The following is a 22,441-nucleotide window of genomic DNA, read 5'->3' on the forward strand; positions in this document are numbered from 1 at the left end:
CCTAGTGGAATATATATATGTTGTGTTATCTAGTAAGAGAAGAAAATTCAGTAGGTTTTGGGTGTTTTCACTCAGACACTGATATTTTACCAATATTAAGTTTAAAGGAGAAACAAGAAACGAAATCAAATATCTGTGTCAATGAATCAATTGCATGAGAATCAACTACATTTAAATATTTTAGGATGAATTTCAAATACTAAAAAAACCAAATTGTAAGAAATAAAATAGGGAAATCTGTGACTATCCATTGTGTTATGTGTAAAACCATTTGCCAATTTTGAATATGGGCCTAAGAACTTAGACAAATTTCCTTTTTGCTATGTAAGCATTGACTGCCTCCATTTCTAGATATCAGAAATATATGGAATCTTTGATGCAAAATTATGACATACTAACTTGATAAAGGAGATCATACACACACAAAGTATATCATATTTTGTCGTGTCTTTGTCTTATAAGCCTGTATCAATTAAGGTAGTATTTCCTGGTGCCAATGAGATTTAATCTTAAGCACATGATCTGAAATACATTGACAGCATTTGATAGTTTTGAATGGAAACTCTATAAATAGATGAGATTGTCTTCAACAGGAAGATAGCAGTGTAAAATATCCTTAAATAAAAAAGTTCAAAGTTGGGAAACACTACACTTGAATTTTTGAATCTGGGTATTCTTAGAAAATCTTACATCTCTAGTTAATGCAATAAACTAAAATTTCTAAAGAAGTGTACATTAGGTTACTTACATAGTATTTATCAACTTAAATCATATTTCCCTACACCATAATTTTATCATGGCATTTTTCACTTCTTCATTCCTCAGAGTGTAGATAAGAGGGTTGAGCAAGGGCGTCCAAATAGTATAAAATACAGCCACCATCTTGTCCACTGGAAACATGGTTGGAGGGCAAGTGTATGTGAAGATGCATGGAACAAAGAATAAATTGATAACAATGATGTGGGAGGTGCAAGTAGAGAAGGCTTTCCTTCTTCCTTCTGCACTCCAGTTTCTCAGAGAATGTAAAATGAAAATGTGGGAAATAAGAAGGATTACAAAACTCACCAGGCATATGGCCCCACTATTAAATACTATCAGTAGATTAATGACATAAGTGTCCATGCAGGCAAGTTTCAGCAAAGGTTATATACCACAAAAAAAGTGATCAATTACATTTGGGCCACAGAAAGGTAATTTCAAAGCCAAGCATAACTGTGCCAAAGAATGGATAAAAGATCCCACCCAGGCCAGATTCACCAATGAATAACATATATGTTGGCTAATGATGGTTGTATATCTCAGAGGCTTACAGATGGCCAAATATCAATCAAATGACATGAGAATGAGCACCAATATCTCCATACATCCAAAGAAATGCCCTGTAAAGATCTGGATCTTGCACTCACTGTAGGAAATGGTTTTGCTTGAGGAAATGGCACCCACAATCAATCGTGGGGCTGTGGTTGTTGAGAAGCAAGCATCAGAAAAGGACAGGTAGAACAGGAAGAAGTACATGGGACTTCTAAGTGTCTGGGTTCATTTAATGGTCACCACAATGAGAAAATTCCACATCAGAGTCATGTTCCACTGGTCTTCATGTCTGTTTTTGTGCAAGTACCATGCTGTTTTTATTGTTATTGTTTTGTAATATAGTTTGAAGTCAGGTATCGTGATACCTCCAGCATTGCTCTTTTGACTGAGTATTGCCTTGGCTATTCGTGGCCTCTTGTGTTTCCATACAAATTTCAAGGTAGATTTTTCAATCTCTTTAATGAATGTCATTGGAATTTTGATGGGAATTACATTTAACATGTAGATTACTTTTGGGAGTATCGACATTTTTACTATGTTGATTCTACCAATCTATGAGCATGGGAGATCTCTCCACTTTCTATAGTCTTCCTCAATCTCTTTCTTCAGAAGTTTATAGTATTCCTTGTAGAGGTCTTTCACATCTTTTGTTAGGTTTACACCTAGGTATTTGATTTTTTTTGAGGCTATTGTAAATGGAATTGTTTTCATAAATTTTTTTTCAGTTTGCTCATTGTTAGTGTATAGAAATGCTAATGATTTTTCTATGTTGACTTTATATCCTGCTACCTTGCTATAGCTATTGATGATGTCTAGAAGCTTCTGAGTAGAGTTTTTTGGGTCTTTAGGGTATAGGCTCATGTCATCTGCAAATAGGGATATTTTGACAGTTTCTTTACCTATTTGTATTACTTTTATTCCTTCTTCTTGCCTAATTGTTCTGGCTAGGAATTCCAGTACTATGTTGAATACGAGTGGAGATAGCAGGTATCCTTGTCTCATTCCTGATTTTAGAGGGAATGGTTTCAGTTTTTCCCATTAAGTATAATGCTGGCTGTAGGTTTGTCATATATAGCTTTTATAATGTTGAGGTACTTTACTTCTATTCCTAGTTTTCTTAGAGCTTTTATCATGAAAAGGTGTTGGATCTTATCAAAGGCTTTTCCTGCATCTATGAGATGATTAAGTGGTTTTTGTCTTTGTTTCTGTTAATGTGGTTTATTACGTTTATTGATTTTCATATGTTGAACCACCCTTGTATCCCTGGGATGAAGCCTACTTGGTCGTGGTGAATAATCGTTTTGATGTGTTGTTGAATTCGGTTTGCCATTATTTTGTTGAGGATTTTTGCGTCAATGTTCATTAAGGAGATTGGCCTATAGTTCTCCTTTTTGGAGGTATCTTTGCCTGGTTTTGGGATAAATGTAATACTGGCTTCATAAAACGTGTTTGGCAGTTTTCTTTCCCTTTCTATTTCATGGAACAGTTTAAGGAGGGTTGGTGTCAATTCTTCTTTAAAGGTCTGATAGAATTCAGCAGAGATTCCATCAGGTCCTGGACTTTTCTTTTTGGGGAGACTCTTGATTGCTGCTTCAATTTCATTTTGTGTTATAGATCTATTCAGGTGATTAGTTTCCTCTTGATTCAGTTTTGGATGATCATATGTATCTAGAAATCTGTCCATTTCTTTAAGATTTTCAAATTTATTTGAATATAGGTTCTCAAAGTAGTCTCTGATGATTTCCTGGACTTCCATGGTGTTTGTTGTTATCTCCCCTTTTGCATTCCTAATTCTACTAATTTGGGTTTTTTCTCTCCTCATTTTTGTCAGGTTTGCCAGGGGTCTGTTGATCTTGTTTTTTTTTTTTTTCAGAGAACCAACTTCTTGTTTCATTAATTCTTTGTATGGTTTTTTTGGTTTCTATTTCGTTGATTTCAGCTCTTATTTTTATTATTTCTCTCCTTTTATTTGTTTTGGGATTTGCTTGTTCTTGTCTTTCTAGGAGTTTGAGATGTATCATTAGGTCATTGATTTGGGATCTTTCAGTCTTTTTAATATATGCACTCATGGCTATAAACTTTCTTCTCAGGACTGCCTTAGCTGTGTCCCATAGGTACTGGTAGGTTGTGTTTTCATTTTCATTGACTTCAGGAACTTTTTAATTTCCTCTTTTATTTCATTGATGATCCATTCTTCATTAAGTAATGAGTTATTTAGTTTCCAGCTGTTTGCATGTTTTTTGTCTTTACTTTTGTTGTTGAGTTCTACTTTTACTGCATTGTGATCAGATAGTATGCACGGTATAATTTCTATTTTCTTATATTTGCTGAGAATTGCTTTGTGTCCTAGGATATGATCTATTTGGAGAAGTTTCCATGGGCAGCTGAGAGGAATGTATATTGTGTAGAAGTTGGATGGAATATTCTGTAGACATCAACTAGGTCCATTTTATCTATTGTATATTTTAGATCTTGGATTTCTGTATTGATTTTTTGTTTGGATGACCTATCAATTGATGATAATGGGGTGTTAAAGTCTCCCACAACCACTGTGTTGGCATTAATATATGCTCTTAGGTCTTTCAGGGTATGTTTGATGAAATTGGGTGCGTTGACATTGGGTGCATACAGGTTGATTATCATTATTTCCTTTTGGTCTATTTCCCCTTTTATTAGTATAAAATGGCCTTCTTTATCTCATTTGATCAATGTATGTTTGAAGTCTACTTTGTCTGAGATAAGTATTGCTACTCTTGCCTGTTTTGGGGGGCCATTTGCTTGGTAAATCTTCTTCCACCTTTTCATCCTAAGCCTATTCTTATTTCTGTCAGTGAGGTGGGTCTCCTGTAAGCAACAAATTGTTGGATCTTCCCTTTTAATCCATTTCGTCAAGCGGTGCCTTTTGATGGGTGAATTAAGTCTGTTAACATTAAGTGTTAGTACTGATAGGTATGTGGTGATTCCTGTCATTTAGTTGTCTTAGTTGTTTGAATGTTTGATTGTGTGTACCTAAGTTGAGGTTACCCTCTACTGTCTTGCTTTTTCTTTTCCTGTAGTTTGGTGCTGCCTGTCTTTTCATGGTTAAGTTGGGTTTGACTTTCTGTGTGCAGAATCCCTTGAAGAATCTTTTGTAGTGGTGGCTTTGTGGTCACATATTGTTTTAGTTTCTGCTTATCATGGAAGGCATTTATTGCTCTATCTATTTTGAATGATAGTTTTGCTGGGTAGAGTATCCTGGGTTTGAAGTTATTTTCATCCAGTACCCAAAAGATCGCACCCCACGCTCTTCTTGCTTTTAATGTTTCTGTTGAGAAGTCTGCTGTGATTTTGATGGGTTTACATTTGTATGTTACTTGTTTTTTTTCTGTTACAGCCTTCAATATTCTTTCTCTAGTTTCTGATCTTGTTTTAATGATGATATGTCGTGGGGTAGTGCTACTTTGATCTGGTCTGTTTGGTGTCCTGGAGGCCTCTTGCATCTGTATGGGAATATCTTTCTCTAGATTTGGGAAATTTTCCATTACTATTTTGTTGAATATATTACGCATTCCCTTCGCTTGTACCTCTTCTCCTTCTTCGATGCCCATGATTCTCAAGTTTGGTCTTTTGGTGGAATCAGTGAGTTCTTGCATTTTCTTTTCACAGGTCTTGAGTTGTTTAATTAATAGTTCTTCAGTTGTTCCTTTAATTTCCATTTCATCTTCAAGTTCTGAGATTCTGTCTTCTGTTTGTTCTATTCTGCTGGATTAGCCTTCCGTTTTGTTTTGCAGTTCTGTTTTGTTCTTTTTTTCTGAGGTTTTCCATATCCTGGCTTGTTTCCTCTTTAATGTTGTCTATTTTTGTCCTGAGTTCATTTATCTGTTTTTTCATTGTGTTCTCTCTTTCACTTTGGTGTTTATATAGTGCTTCTATGGTTTCCTTTATTTCTTCTTTTGCTTTTTCAAATTCTCTATTTTTGTTGTCTTGGAATTTCTTGAATGTTTTCTATACATTTTGGTTGACCCTATCCAGTATCATCTCTATAAAATTCTCATTGAGTACCTGTAGTATGTCTTCCTTTAAGTTATTCTTCTGGGCTTCATTGGGTCTTTTTGCATAATTTATCTTCATTTTCTTGGAGTCTGGATCTGAGTATCTGTTTTCTTCATTCCCCTCTGGTTCCTGTACAAATTTTTTGCTGTGGGGAAACTGGTTTTCCTGTTTTTTTCTGTCTTCCTGTCATTGTCTTTGGTGTTGTTACTGTCCCTGTACTGTGTGCAATTAAGTATTTTCTAGCTTGTAATAATAACAATGGTAATATTTAGAATGGAAGGGTGAGCGGAGATGGAAAGCAAGATGTTAAAGGAAAGGGAAAAGTAAATAAACAGACAAGAAGGAGAAAACAGAACAAGGAATCAGACAAGAAAGTTTCAAAGGTATAAACAGGGAGCATTAGTGTACTAATTGACAGTAAGCTGAACAGGCATTAGCGAGATAGAGCATTGAAAATAAAAAATTAAAAAAATACAAGACTAAAAATAAAAAATAGGTAAATGAAAGAAATATCTATATATAAAAATAAAATAAAATAAAATAAAATAAAATGAAAAATGGAAAATTTTTAAAAAAAACCCAAAAAACCAAAAAATCAAAAAACCTCCAAGTTCAAATGCAATGAAGTTTCAGTCTTAATAATTTGGGTGTCCATCTCAGTCTCCAATCCTGGAGATGATGCCTCAGATGTTGTTCTGTAGTTGTCACATCAAAGGGGATGCATAAAGTAGAACAAAACTACACACACACACACACACACACACAAAAACCCCACCAATTGTCCCAAGTTCAAATGCAATACAGTTTCAGTAAGTTTTTCAGCATGCAGTGTAATTTGGTTGTTCTCTCATCAAAGGTAGGGAGAAAAAAAGAAAAAAAAAACAAAAAAAAGAGTCTGGAGAAAGTTCTGTGAATGGTAACTGCAGCTGTGGCTTGCCTGCCCACTGCTGTCAGCCTGCTGTTGCTGGAGGCATTATTTATGCAGATCTCTGGGGTGAGCTTAGCACTCACCTGGCCCTGCAGGTGTTGTTTACTCAGAGTTTTCCTGTGAGCCTCTGCTACAAGCTTTCCACTTTCCAAGCACTGGGAAAGGTAAGACTGCACCCACGTCCTCAGGCCTGTGTGTTTATTTATAGCTCACATGGGAAGTGGGTCTTCCCCCCTCTCCTGTGCAGTTTTCCTCCCTCCGACACTCTCACAGGCTTTCCCACTCCCGGTTGCTGGGCATGCACCCCTACTCCCGCCAGAGCCTCTCTGGCCCACCCGGCTTGTTTATTTATAGTCCTGGGAAGGATTCCCTTCCCCCAATCTTGGGCACTCAGTGTGCCTCACCCTCTTTCCCGCATGTCTTTATTGTTCTTATTGCTTATTACTCAGTTTCTCTTTTTTCCCCAGGTGGGGGTCAGTCTGTCCAGGGGCTATGCTGCTGTGGCCCAGGCTTGTCTGTGGGATACCACGGTACTGCGAAGCTCACCTTGTCCACGTCTTCCCAAGCCTTCTGGGCGCAGGCGACTGGTGGCCTGGGGACCCGCCTTGTTTCTCTGTTTAACATGATTTGGAGATTCTCTGCACCAGCTGGAGGTGTGGAGGGGTCAAAGTTTTGCCTCTTCTCAGTGATTTTTGCCTACAAAGTGTGTCTCCAGTGTCTCTCCAAGATTTCACTATAGGAGGCTCACTTTCTGCTTCCTCCCTCTAGCTGCCATCTTGGAATCCTTGTGTTCTTTCTTTTGTACAACCAGTTTACCTGTTTTGAAATTTAGTCTTTTTATATCAAAAATGGAGTTCAAAATATTTGCACTACTTTATTGGAAGTTTTCACAAATAAATTAAAATTTTTCTACATATATAAGCACACACACTTTTATGAAAACATTTTATCCCTTTTCTGATTTCTGAAAAACTCTATTCCAATACACTTGGCTGTTAAACATGTTTGGCAATCCTTCATGGTGACAGTTGAGTGCACTTATTTTTGTGCTAGTTATCTTTAACCTGTTTACTTTCTTTGATAAAATGTGATTTACAAAGAATTTCTTCTGAGAACTATTTAAGCACTCTTGTGTTTAAGACGTGAGTTTAGTGATGGCCATGATATAACAAGATATTAATAATATCTGAAAGTTGGCATAATTTTAGGAAACTTATGTTTCACCTTACTTTGTTTATGTATTAAATTTATGTTTAAATTTAAGTCTACATTTAAACATACTTCTTTATAAAGCTTCTCTGATTGTGAATTAGACATAGTATTAAATTCCCAACTTGCTTATAATAGTCTTTTGTATTATCAAATATGTCCATCTTAACACATATGACCTGATTTACCCAGAACACTTTTTCTAAAAACACTATTTGTATCTGAAAAAAAAAAATAATTTTAACATGTCATTTTATGATCTTTCTAATTCAAGTTCTTATTCATTGCATAATTAATTTGATTGAAATCACCACATAATGTTAATTTCTATAGTGACTGTGACTTGGAATTGTTATACCTATTATTCTTATGTCATTATATTGCCAACTGAATGCTGTGATAGCATGTAATATTTATGAGAAGTTTCTGTTTACCACTTCTTCATTGAAATATGTACATTATTTCTTTTTTTGCTCTTATAAATAATTTTGTAATAATTTCCTAGTTGCAGTATTTTTACCTAATGTATGTGATTACCATTGTTGTTGACTTATACCAAAGTATTTTCAACATTTTATTCTCTATTAATAACTATACAATAATTATATGATAATTCATGATCATGATGAAATATTCAAAATAAACTAAGGAATGAGAGAAGAAAAAACAGCATGTCCCTTTAAATTATGTGCATCTACTCTCATACTAACCAGAAATACCTGCCCTTACTTTGTTGCATAAACTTCCATAAAAATTTTATAAATAATTTTGCATATATAGAGACCTCCATGTTCTTCCTCAATGTAAAATTAAGTCTGAGGTTTCAATGTTGATAATTTTCAAAATATTAGAGGTCCATGTTTATCACTCTGTACTACTATCAACTCAAAATGGATCAAGGACCTTAATATTAGACCTGAAACTCTGAAGTTAATACAGAAAAGAGTAGGAAATACTTTGGAAGCAATAGATATAGGCAAGGACTTCCTCAGTAGAATGCCAGCATCTCAGCAATTAAGAGAAAGGATAGACAAATGGTATTACATGAAATTAAAAAGCTTCTGCAGAACAAAAGAAATGGTCTCTAATCTGAAGAGACCACCCACAGAGTGGGAGAAAATATTTGTCAGGTATACATCAGACAAAAGACTGACAACCAGAATATACAGGGAACTCAAGAAAGTAAACTGCCCCCAAATTAATAAACTAATAAAGAAATGGGCAACTGAACTAAACAGAACTTTTTCAAAAGAAGAAATTCAAATGGCCAAAAAACACATGAAAAAATGCTCACCATCTCTAGCTATAAAGGAAATGCAAATCAAAACCGCACTAAGATTCCACCTCACTCCTGTTAGAATAGCCATCATCAAAAGCACCATCACCAATAGGTGTTGGCGATGATGTGGGTAAAAAGGAACCCTCATAGACTGCTGGTGGGAATGCAAACTAGTGCAACCACTCTGGAAAAGAATTTGGAGGCTTCTTAAAAAACTAAACATAGATCTGCCAATATGATCCAGGAATCCCACTCCTAGGGATATACCCAAAAGTAATGTGACTCAGGCTACTCCAGACGCTTCTGCACACCCATGTCATTGCAGCACTATTCACAATTGCCAGATTATGGAAACAGCCAAGATGCCCCACTACTGAAGACAGGATTAAGAAAATGTGGTATTTATACACAGTGGAATTTTATTCAACCGTGAAGAAGAATGAAATCTTATCATTCACAAGTAAATGGATAGAACTGGAGAACATCATCTTGAGTGAGGTTAGCTGGGCTCAGAAGACCAAAAATCATATGTTCTCCCTCATATGTGGACTTTAGATCTAGGGCAAATGCAGTACTGTTGTTGGACTTGGGTCACATGCTAAGGGGAGAGCATTTACTGGAGGAATGGGGATAGGTAGGAAACCCAAACCTTGAAAGTGTTTGATGTCCCCACTGCAGAGGAGCTAATACAGTAACCTTAAAATTAGAGGGGTCCATATGGGAAGGTGACCAGGAAGTAGTGAAGAGGTCAGGTAGAGATGAAGCAATTCGGGTTGTAATACACTTGTGCATGGAAGCAATGCTAGGAATCTCTCTGTATACCTGTCCTTATCTAAACTAGAAAGTCACTTTGTCTTTCTTATTATTGCTTACGTCTACTCTTCAACAAAATTGGATAAAAGGGAAGAACAGGTTTTGCCTGGAAGCTAGGCGTGTGGGGGGAATGAAGGGGTGAAGGCAAGTGGGGGAGAAATGACCCCAAAAATGTATGCACATATGAGTAAATGAATAAAGAAAAAGTATTTGAGGTTCTTAAAAAAGTTATCTTATGATGTAATCTTTTACATACGTCACAACATTAACTTTTAAAATACAGAATATGTTGTATTTATAAAATTTCATTTAATCATATTATTAACATTATTGAGCAATGATTATATTTTCAAACATCTTCTGAGAATATTGACCTCTGATCATCTGAAATTTTTGTCACTTCATTCTTAATAATATTATCTTCATACTACCAGGGTGGATATTGTCTGCAAAAGAACAATGCTATTTTATATTTAAAAATTGTCATTTGCTTTTCCTATGCGTTTTTCCTCTTTTTCTATGATTTTTTCTTTATTTATATTTCTGTTTTTCAATTTTCCCATTGTTTCAAAATATTTAAAATGTATGTTTATTTTTTCTGGCCCATAATTCCACAATTCTCTTGTGCATTAAATATTGAAACACAATTACCAGGAATTATTGGGATGAATGGGAAAATACCCATAATTATTAGCAACTTACTGGAGTTTTAAGACAAATGTACTAAGATCATTTATTTGTTGAAGGTAATGTCTGATATATATTTAAAAAGTAGGCACCATGAACAACTCAAAATTATGTAAAGAGATAATGTATAACTTTATTTGAAAAATCTCTAATTCCCAACCAGGTTCTCTGAGATGCATACTTTCAAAAACAGTCACAGTTACATTAGCTCAGTGACATGAGCATCTTCCCAAACCATATTGTGTCCATTCAACCCCACCGCACTAACCATTAGTGGTCCCTTGACATGAAACATAAACAGTAAAATAATGTATTATTATTATTGCTATGAAGACTAGACATTTGGTATCTGCAAAGCATAGCAGATGTGGCTCTGTGGCATGTTCACGTAGAATGATTTCTGTCATTAAGATTAGTACTGGCTTTCCATGAGGGTATTTCCTTATTCAAAAATACTTCCAAATGCTCATTTGCCCATAATATAACTGTAAAACTTGTTTTGAAACTTTCTAAGTGTCTGATGTTTTATCAACATAAGAATGCTGCTAGTTTTTATTTTGATGGTAATCAGAAACCGGGAATGAAAGATCCAATTATCTTTAACAAACATAAAAAATGTCTTAAATTTATAGGGCCCAAATGAGAGGAAAATATAATTAAACAAGTCCTTGGTTGTGAAACGGATTGCCAACCAAACCTCATCTGATACACAAGGGCATTTGGAATAAAAGAAATAAAAAGGAAAGTGCTGGGTTAGGCACATAGATGACCAATATGAAACCTTGCACTATGCAGGCTTCAAAGGGACATCAGAAAAGCTTGGTAAAGTTGTCCTCCTGACCATACAAAATGAATGTGAGATTGTGACATCTGAATATCTCTTCGTTGGCAAAGTATAAAAGTTTGGATACATATAAGTAAATATTAAGATTTATTCATCACCTGGAAGTAAAAATCATGCAGAGTAATTTAATTCAATTTAACCATCTTTCAGTTGTTAAGTGACACAGTTGGACTTTGAACTTGCCCATAATGAAAAGCCTACATCCCTCAATGCACAAGAGACCCACTGAAGAGATCTGTTTTTATATTCTCTGCAGTAAAACATTCCTTGCAACATATTGAAGTGAATTCACTGTGGCTCTCATTAAATAAACTCTGGTCTGCAGTCATCTGAAAGTTGACACAGCACAGGTTCAGACTTGTAAATTCAGAAGTGTATATTGTTAATTATTCTCTAAGTAGCAAGCAAAATTAAACACCTTCCCCTGCTTCAGAAAGATCACTTTTATACTCCCAAAACATACAACATAATTACTTTTGTACATCATTTAGTACTATAAATTCTAAATAAAATGTTTCACACAATCTAGTGAAAGAAAAGGTATAGAAGGGTGAATATGGTGGAAATAGTATGTACACATGCATGGAAATGGAACAATGAGACCTGATGGAACTATTCTAGGAATGGGGGGAGGGGAAACAAAGGAGAAGAATGGAGATGGTGAATTCAACTAGAATAAAACTTTTGTAAATGTCATATTGTACCCCAAAGTACAACAATAAAGAAAGAAAGAAAAAGAAAGAAAGAAAGAAAGAAAGAAAGAAAGAAAGAAAGAAAGAAAGAAAGAAAAACAAAGAAAGAAAGATAAAGAGAAAGAAAGAAAGAAAGAAAAAGCAATATCTTACTTTGGTTAACATATTAATGTGAGTCTTTGTTGTGATAATTATCATATCATACAGAGCAGAAATCAATGATGTAAAATTATACATGGCAATATTATCAATGGCCATCTAGCATCCTTAAAGTAGTTTCTCAAAGGCATTCATTAATAGGTCTGTTCTCTGTCACTAAGCAAGTATATTAAAGCCAAGTTAAGGTACTCCCTCTTCTCTTCAGTTTCATGTGTGTTTCTCTTTTGATCTCCTTTCTGTCTCTTGATAGGAACAGTGAGAACTTCAGAAATATAGTTATCCATGAATATAATAAGTAATTACTACCATTTCCAAACTTAATAACTGAGATCCTCACCATGGCTTTCAAAATTCCATTCTCTGTGCTACCATCTTGCTCTCCAATTGTTCTCCAAGTGTTCTGCACATCCCTGCTCCAACCCAGCCTGACCATGCCATCCCTCATAAATATACAGAGTTTCATTCCCTGAATTTTGTTTATCTCATGGATTGTGATGATATTTCCCCTGCCCTCCATTTCAATAAGTACAAGCGTGTTCATCTTTACTGAGACATTCATTTACTAGGTATTTTCTATTTTATATCTTATATGGTGAGTTAGCAATATTGTGCTCTGTGAAAATCAGACTAGGCTAGGAGACAGAGTTTAGCAGAGATAACTCAGAGAAGATGCAAGTCCAGAGCTCAGCCCTTTATGCTCCATGGAAATTTCTTTAGTACACTATCCCCTTTGCTATGCAAAGTATCACACTCCAACCATCCAGGCTGTTGTAAAATAAATTCAGAAATCATAAGCAGGAAATGATAAGATATTTCAAGTGTGTTCTGACTATCCAAAGGATGAAATCTTCAAGATAAGTCAAAGAAATCAGCATCTTATATGCATATTTGAAAAAGAAAAAGAAAAGAAAAGTGAGAAAGATAAAAAGTTTGGGAACGTATAGCAGAAGTCAGAGGCAAAGGGAAAAATATGGCAAACAAAAGTCAAAGAAGGAATAAGTACCGAGGAATGAGTCAGGTAAAATTCATCATGTAAGACTGAGCAAAGAAGCTTGGTAAAGATTAAGAGTATTTTTCCTAGAATTTCACTATAGACTTTTGTTTCTCTTTACTCTACTCCTTATATTATCTTTACCCCACCACCACAAAGAGAAAGTACAATTTGAGGGTAATAACAGGTTTTAGATAAACTAGCATCATTGGTATCACAACATCACATTTCACCAACTACCTGCAAGCTGACTGCATATAATCATTGTACATCCCAAGCTTGGCCTACATAGACTTACAAATAAGAAATATACAGCTGTTGAACACTACACCACTGAACCCTTCACTGTGGTCCATGTTCACTTCAGAACTGAGCTGAGACACAATTTTATAAAGCAGATCATAATATATGCTAGAACTATTGGACATTTGCATCACTACTTGAAATTTCTCTCTGGAACTTGTGGTTCTTCAGGAGACAGATGATGGTGAAGTCCCTAAAACCACATTCCAAATGGCAGGTAGGAGAAAGGAAAGAGTTCAATGGAATTGAAAACTTACCTTTTGTTTTGTAAATAAAGAGGTGACATCCATTAGGAAACCTATAGTTTACTCTTTTTTGAATTTTAAATTCTGTGAAGATGATTTTCCTGATGCATCTGCAACATGTAAGTTGTACTTCAATTTTCTCCACTCTTGCTTTCTTTTGCAGAAGCTATGGAGAGAGAATACACTCCACAAACAGGTTTTCTTCGAGACCTGAGTTAGACTCTATCAAATGATTGAAAATACTGGCAGGCACTTTTTTTATAACTGTTTCTAGAACAGAGATTCTCCCTGTAGAATCATCTCCACATTCAGGTCTATCATCTAAAAACATTCCATGATAGAACTTGTGAATTAAACATATGTTTTTCTCCCATTACATATTTATAGATGTTTTACAAAAATTCAAAATACCCAGCATTGAAAGGGACAAACATCTGACCACCCCACCACTTCCCACTCAGCCTGAAATATTTGTCTAATGAGCTACTTAGCATAGTTAAACAAGGACCACCACAAATGATGGGGCCAATTAGTCATAGGGAATGAAGTGAACAGACAGATTCTGTCCTGAGAACCACTTTTCCACCTTCAGGAGTCCTAAGGGACTCCTGCCATTTCCAATACTAAGTGTTCTTCTATCCAACCGTGGTTCAAAATTACTTTGAAATGTTTGCTACTAACTTATCCAAGGCTTTTTTTTCTATTTTAAGAGAAATCTTTAGTGATGTCAGGCAAAGCTCTAAGTCTAGGTAAACTCTATCAGAATTTGCACATGTTGCATTGTCTAATAGTGAAAAAAAGTTTAGGAGGCTCACGGCATTTTTACTCAGACACTCATATTTTATTAAGTTTGAAGGAGCAATAAGAAACAGAAAATCTAACATCTATGTCAATTTATCATTGCTTATATAAGAACCAATTATACTTTAACATAATAGGGTAGAATTTAAAAACTTTCAAATTGCAATAAATAAAATGAGAAAAATTGTAAATATACATTGGGTGCGTTATTAACTCATTTGTCACATTTGAGTATGGGACTATGAGCTTTGACAATTGTCCTTTTTGGAATGCAAAAATGAACTATGCCTCCTCTTTTATATATCAGAAATATTTGGAGTATTTGTTGCAATATTATGACATTCACTTGATAAAAATGATAATATATATACCAAATATACCATATTTTGTTTATGCCTTATTGGCCTGTATCAACAAATACAGTATTTCTTGGTGTTTCTGATGTTAATGTGATTTAATTATAAGTATATGATCTGAAGTACCATGAGAGTATTTGATTGTGAGATTATAAAGTGATGAAAGAAAACTTTATATAGTTGAGATTGTCTTCAACATGAAAATAGCAGTGTAAAATATTGTCATGTAAATAATTGTTGAAAGTTGAGAAATATTAGACCTGAATATTTGATTACTGGGTATTTCCAGGAAATTTGACATCTCTAATCCATGAAACTGAAGCTAAACTGTATAGGAAGTATACACTAGAATTCTCACACAGAATTTGCCAACTGAAGTCACATTTCCCTACATAACAATTTTCTCTTGGCATTTTTCACTTCTGCATTCCTCGAGTATACGTCAGAGTGTTGAGCAAGAGTGTCCCAATAGTAGAAAACATGGCCACCATATTGCCATTGGAAATGTGGTTGGAGGGCAGGTATATGTGAAGATACATGGAACAAAAAATAAATTAATAACGATGTGGGAGGTGCAAGTAGAGAAGGCTGTCCTTCTTCCTTCTGCACTCCAGTTTCTCAGAGAATGTACAATGAAAATGTAGGAGATAAGAAGGATTACAAAACTCACTGGGCATATGGCCCACTATTAGACACTATCAGTAGATTAATGACATAAGTGTCCATGCAGGCAAGTTTCAACAAAGGTTCCACATCACAGAAAACCTGATCAATTACATTGGGGCCACAGAAAGGTAATTTCAAAGCCAAGAAAAGCTGTGCTGAGGAATGGATAAAAGACACTGACCAGGCCAGATTCAACAATGCATGATGCACACGTTGGCTCATGATAGTTGTGTATCTCAGAGGCTTACAGATGGCCACATATCGATCAAATGACATGAGGTTGAGCACCAATATCTCCATGCACCCAAAGAAATGGCTTGAAAAGTTCTGGATCATGCACTCACGGTAGGAAATGACTTTCCTGAGAAAGGGCATCCACAATCAATTGTGGGACTGTGGTTATAGAGAAGCAAGCATCAGAAAAGAATAGGTAGAACAGGAAGAAGTACACAGGACTTCCAAGTGTTTGGCTTCTATTAATGGTCACCAAAATGAGAAAATTCCACAACAGCATCATAAAGTAAAGAATGAAGAAAATCCCAATTACTACATTCTGCTTTCCAGTATCTTGTGTCAACCCAGACAAAATGAATTCAGTTACACTGTGGTTAGTCACTGTATCTGTGGCTGTAGATAGGTTGTAGCATGAAAATTAATCTGCAGAGAGAAAAAAAAGGAACTATAAATTTAGGAGATCATGAACTATCCTCTGGGTTCCTGGGTTATTTTCTCGCTGTACTAAATCTGTCTTCAGGATGAACCCGAATCCTCTATGATGCTTTGTAAATCTGAAGATGCAGGACCTGGCAGGATTTATCTGTTGATTCAGAAGCATCCTATATTGACTAAAGATTGTGCATTTGAAGAATAGGAAATAAATGTTTTTCAAATATTTTGCTTACTACCTAGATTGAAAACTGAAATAATTGACTCTTTTTATAAGTAACTTATTTGCCTCAAAATTTTCCTTTTCACAACAAAAATGGAATATAAATTAGTTACTCTAATTTATTTGGAGTTTTCAGAAGAATTCAAAATGTTTACACACATTTGTACAAACAAAGCACATACATTTTTTATATTACAAATTTTATTTTTTATGAATCCTGGGAAATGCTATTTCAATACATTTAGGCACAAATAATGTCAGGGAATCCTTTCTGAAGAAAATCTTATCAGTTGAGCTCACTTATTTTTGTGTCCATTATCTTTTACCCTTTTAGTATCTTGGATGAAATGTTCTTTAGAAAGAATCTATTCTAACAACATTTACCTGTGCTTCTTGTATTGTAGACATCAGTATACTGATGGCTATGATATAACAAAGTCTGGATAATACCTTGAAGTAGGCATAATTGAAGGAAACTAAACTTTACCCTACTTAGTCTGCACTTAACTTATTCCATTAGATTATTGAGCTTCTCTGCCTGTGAATTAGACATGGTATTAATTTTCTACTATGCTGTAACAGTGGTTTGTTTTATCACATATTTACTTCTTAAAATATATGTCCTGAACTTCCTATAAACATTATTTTTATTTGAAAAAAATTCATAATTTCAACATATAACTTCATCTTTCTATTTCAAATCCTTATTTGTTGCATAAATATTTAATTTGGTTGAAATCACCATATAATTGCAGTTTACATCATAATTGTGACTTAGAATGCTTTTGCCAAGTATTCTTATGTTACTATATTTTCCATAGTTTAATTATCAATTTTTTTGTGGTACTGGGTTTTCAATTCAGTGCCTAATGCTTGCTAGGCAGGCACTCTACCATGTGAAACACTCCACCAGCCCTTAACTACCAATGTAATGCTATGATAACATGTAAATTTTTATGAGAAGTGTCTTTTTGGCCATTTCTTCATTGAGTTATTGGTTTCATTTCCTATTTTCACACTCACATAGAAAAATTCTAGAAATAAATTTGTAATAATTTCCAAGCTGCATGATTGTTACTTAAATGAATGAAATCATCATTGTTATTAACAGGTAATAAAAGTATTTGCAACATTTTTTGATCCATATTTTTTTGGCTGTACTAGAGTTTAAACTCAGAGCCTCCTGCTTGTAGGCAGGCACTCTCGAGCATTTGAGGCACTCTACCAATCTTCCATTATTAACTACAAAATAATTGTACAATATTTCATGATCATAATGAAACATGCAAAATAAATAAAAATGTGAGAATAAAAATTATCAAGTCTCCTTAAATTATTTTAATCTACTTCCCTACCCCTACTCTCCTTAAACCCCTGTCAAACTAGACAGGGGTGAGGTGAACTTAGCATAACTTTATAAATATTTTTGCATATGTGTGGATCTCTGTGTTCTTTCTTAATGTAAAATGTAAGGTTTTAATATTGATGTCTTTCAAAAAAGTTGAGGCACTTATAAAAATTTTATCATATGATGTTACCAATACTTACAAACATTAACATTTAAAATAGAAAATATATTTTAAAATTATATTATCATCTTAACGTTAACATAAGCTGAAATTTTGTAATTTTATAGATATTTTGAAAACATTGCCTCTGATCATCAATAATTTTTGTCAGGTCGCTTTTAGAAATCCTGATATTTTACTAGAATGAATATCAATCTACCAAAATCATAATGATATTTTATAGATTATAATTGTCATTGATTTTCTGTGTTTTATTTCTCTTTTTCTGTGACATTTTTCTTTTTATGTAATTCAAGCTGTCAATTTTCCCCTTTTATTTACTCCATTGTTCCAAATGTTATAAATTTATATTTCTTTTCTAATAGCTCATACTTCCATGATTCTCATTACATTAAGTACTGGAACAAAATCATCATGTATTGCTGGGATGAATGGGAACATGCCCATAACTATTAGCAACTTATTGAAATTTTAAGATAAATGTACTAAGATAATTAATTATGGAAGACACTGTGTGATATGAATTAAATGAGGAGAAGCCATTTAGATGCTACAAAATCTTATAGAATAGATTTCTCAATGGACAATTCAAAATTATGTAAGAAGATAAAGTATAACTTTAGCTGACAAATATCGGATTCCAACCATGTTCTCTGAGATGCAAACTTTCAAAAATTTAATTAGAGTTATATTAGCTCAGTGACTTCAGCATAGTTTGAAAACACATTGCCTTGGCTCAAACCCCTTACACTACCTGTTAGTGATCTCTTGATATGAATTATAAACAGTAAGATAAAATACCCTTTGCAGTTGCTATGAAGGTTAGATAATTCAGTATCTGCAGAGCATATAGCAGATGAGGCTCTGTGGCATATGGAACTGCCTTTCATTATGATTAATAGGACTGGCTTTCCATAAGGTTATTTCATTGTTCAAAAATACTTTCAACTGTCCATTTACCCATTATATTGTATTGCTGTAAAACTATTTTAAAACCTGAACAAGAGCCTGAAATTGGATCAAGAATGTGGCTCTTGCTAGTTTATTTCATGATAGTTAAAAGGCAAAAATGAGAGACCCAAATATGTTTAATAAACATTGTAAAATAAAATGCTAAACATCTTGCATAACATGCATAAAGTATTGAATATAAGTGACCAAAGATGAAGAGGAAAATTCAATTAAATAAGTCTTTGATGGTGAAAATGTTTTGTATTCACTGGTAGGAAAATCAGAGACATGCAGGGATTTGGGATAAAAGAAATGACACTAAGCTTTAGAAAAATAAGGAAAATCCTGTACTGGGAACTTAGACAAGAAATATAATACCTCTAAACACTCAGTTTTGAAAGAGATATCAGAAAAGTATCAAAGCAAGTTTTCTTCCTAGCAAAAGGAAATGAATGTAAGGTTGTAACATTTGGATATCTTTTCACGAGCAAAATATTAATTTTGGTGTCATATACATTCATAAGATCTATTCACCACATAGAAATAAAAATCACTGAGAATATTTTAATTCCATATAATAACATCTTTGTATTTCTAACATTGATACAGTTGGATTTTAAGCTTGCCCATAATGAAAAGCCTACATGCTTCAGTGTGCCCCAGGCTCACCGAAGAGATTTGTCTTTCTGTTCTCTGACTCTAGAAACTCCATGGAAAGCAAACTAGTGGATTTGCTGTGGCCCGCATAATGTAAAGACTGATCTGAAGACATCTGAAATGCAATGCACAACTGATGCACACTTTTAAATTCAGAAGTCCTCATTGTTAATTATTTTCTATGTAGTTAGCAAAATTATGCAACTTCACTCTCCTTTAACAGAATCACTTTTATACTCCCAATATGAAGAACCCAAATACTTTGTATAACATTTAGTACTAATTAATTTCTATTTCTTATTGCTGTACTGGGGGTACATTGTGACACTTAACAAAAGTTCTTACAATATATCATAATTGAATTCACCCACTCCACCATTCTCCTTTCTCTCCCCTCCTAAAGTATTAGTTAAATTCTAAATAAATTATTTCACACATTTTGATGGAACAAAATCAGTATCTTACATTGAATAACATACTGATGTGAGTTTTCATTGTGATAATTATTAGATTATATAGATCTGAAATTCATGCTGCAATTTCATGCATGGCAATATTATCAATGGCCAATGCCACTCTTCTTTAAGTAGGCATTTATTTAGAGGTCTGTTCTTTGTTTCAAACCAAGATATATGGACTCATGTTCAGGTTCTGCCTCTTCTCTTCACTTTTTCTATCTGAGAACTTTTTACATGTTCTCTGTCACTAGAAAGGGAACATTGGGGTCTTTAGAAATGCAGTGATTCATAAATATAATGGAATGATTATTATGGTTTTTAAATGCAATAGTTGAGATACTCACCATGATTTTCAAAATTCCATTCTCTGTGCTACCATCTTGCTTTCCAATTGCTTTCTTAGTTTTCTGCAAATCTCTTGTCCAACTGAGTCTACACATTCCATTCCTCATAGATATACTTAGAGAGTCTGATTCACTGAATATTCTTTAACTCCTGGAATCTGAAGACTTTTCCCTTGCTCTAACATCTCCTCTCCATTTCCATCATAATATAGGTATGTGCATCTTTACTGAGATGTGTTTCTTATATTTTCCCTATATTATTTTTTAACTTTAGTATCTCTTCTTCAGTTTATTTTATCTTATTGGAAAAGTTGGAATTATTGTGATATGTTCATGTCACAATGGGCCAGGAGAGAGAGTTTAATAGAGATCATTCAAATAAGGTCCAGTTCCAGGACCCAATTCTTTGTGCTCCATGGCAATCTCTTTAATACTCCATTCACACTACCATGCAAAAAAATAAACACCCCAACCATACAGATGGTGGCAAAAAAAAAAAACCTTCAGAAACAATAAACAGGAACCATTAAGATATTAAGGGTATGTTCTGTCTATTAAATGGATGCAGTTTTCAAGATGGACCAAAGAGATCAGCATTTCATATACATATTTGAAAAATAGAACTGAATAACAGAAAGTTTAGGAAAGGATAGCAGAAGTCAGAGCCAAAGAGGAAAAATATGGTGAACAAAAGTAAAAGAATGAATGAGAACTATTGAATAAGACAGAGCAATGCCATCATGTAAGAGTAAGCAAAAAGTCATGGTAAAAATAAACGGAATTTTCATGTAGGATATCCCTATATACTTTTTCCTGTATTTTCTCCACCACTTATTTTGCCTTTATTACAACCCCACAAACAGAATGTACAAAATTAGAGTAATACAGGTATGAGAAAGCCAACGCTAGTATGATCTGTATCAGGACAGCAAGTATTGTCAGAATCAACGTAAGCCAATTACCTGTTATCAGTGTGCATCCCAAGCTTGACCTGACCTCAGAATTTATAAGTATGATTTCTGCAGGTATGGAATACACACTTCTGTGTGCTCCATTTTAAAATTAGAACTGGGCATGAGATACCATATCATAAAGCAGATCATAAGGTAAGCTGGACATATTAAATTTCATCACTGCCTGAAATTTCTCCCTTTAACTTTAGGTTCACCTCAGAAACAGATGAGGGTGACTATCTTCAAACCTCACCACAAATAGAATCAAAGAGAAGGAAAAATGTTTCAGTAAGTTGAAACTTACCTTTTACCTTGTTAATAAAGATATGACATCCAAGGAAACTCATAGTTTTCTATATTTGAATTTTGATTTCTGTGAAAATTAAATTTGTGATGTAGCTTCAACATGTAATTGTACTTCAGATTCCTCCTCTCTTGCTTTCTGTTGAAGAAGCTGTGGAGAGAGAAGATACCCCACAGATACGCTTTCTTAGAAGACCTGAGTTAGACTTTACCAAATGGTCTAAAATACTTCCAGGAAGTTTTTACTTCTGTTTATGGAACCTTCTACCACAAACAGAACATATACTTTCTATTCTGTGTATAACATCTCTAAACTTAGACCTGTTACTCAAAAGCATTCCCTTATAGAACTTGTGAATTAAACATTTGCTTATCTTCTATAACATATTTATAGAAGTTTCATAAACATTGACAAATATCCAGCTTTGAGAAAGACAAAAACCCCACCTCTTCCCACTCAACCATAAGGAAGTACCCAATGAACTAGTTAGTACAGTTAATCAGACCACAGCAAACCATGTGGCCAATTAACCCCAAGGAAAGCAGTGATCAGCCACATTCTGTCCTAAGAGTCACTTCTCTACTTCACCTGTCCTAAAGGACTCCTACCTTTTCCATTACCAGGTGTTCTATCCAAGCATGTTTCAAAGTCACTTTGAAATGTACATTAATAACTTACCAAAGACTTTCTCCTTTAAGTCAATTCTTTAGTAGTGTCAGTTAAAGCTCTAAATCTAAGCAAAGACTCAAACAGACACGACATAATTGAATTCTAGCTTTATCATTTGTGTTTCTGTAACTTTAGTCACTTTTCTTAACTTCTGGTTTCGCCTTACTGTAAAATTTAGAATTAAATATAATGATTTAATATATAATGACAATTAGTAATCTTAATGATGTTTTATTGACATATACTAATAGTACAAAATAGTGGGTTTTCATTTCTACACATTCAAACTGGAATGTAATGTACTTTAATGTAATTCACCCTCCATTACCTTCTTTGGTCCCACTGCTTCCTGTTTGTTCTCTTCTTCCCAA

At 34.2% G+C, this 22,441-nt stretch overlaps 2 pseudogenes; both read right to left on the minus strand.

Moving 5' to 3' along the window:
• Positions 1–768: 768 nt before the first annotated feature.
• Positions 769–1,581, minus strand: LOC109676232 (olfactory receptor 4C11-like; annotated as a pseudogene).
• A 13,447-nt stretch (positions 1,582–15,028) lies between these two features.
• On the minus strand, positions 15,029–19,508 carry LOC109676231 (olfactory receptor 4C11-like; annotated as a pseudogene).
• Between the last annotated feature and the right edge of the window lie 2,933 nt (positions 19,509–22,441).

The sequence above is a fragment of the Castor canadensis genome, chromosome 1 (assembly GCF_047511655.1).
Source record: "Castor canadensis chromosome 1, mCasCan1.hap1v2, whole genome shotgun sequence".
NCBI classification, from domain to species: Eukaryota; Metazoa; Chordata; class Mammalia; order Rodentia; family Castoridae; genus Castor; species Castor canadensis.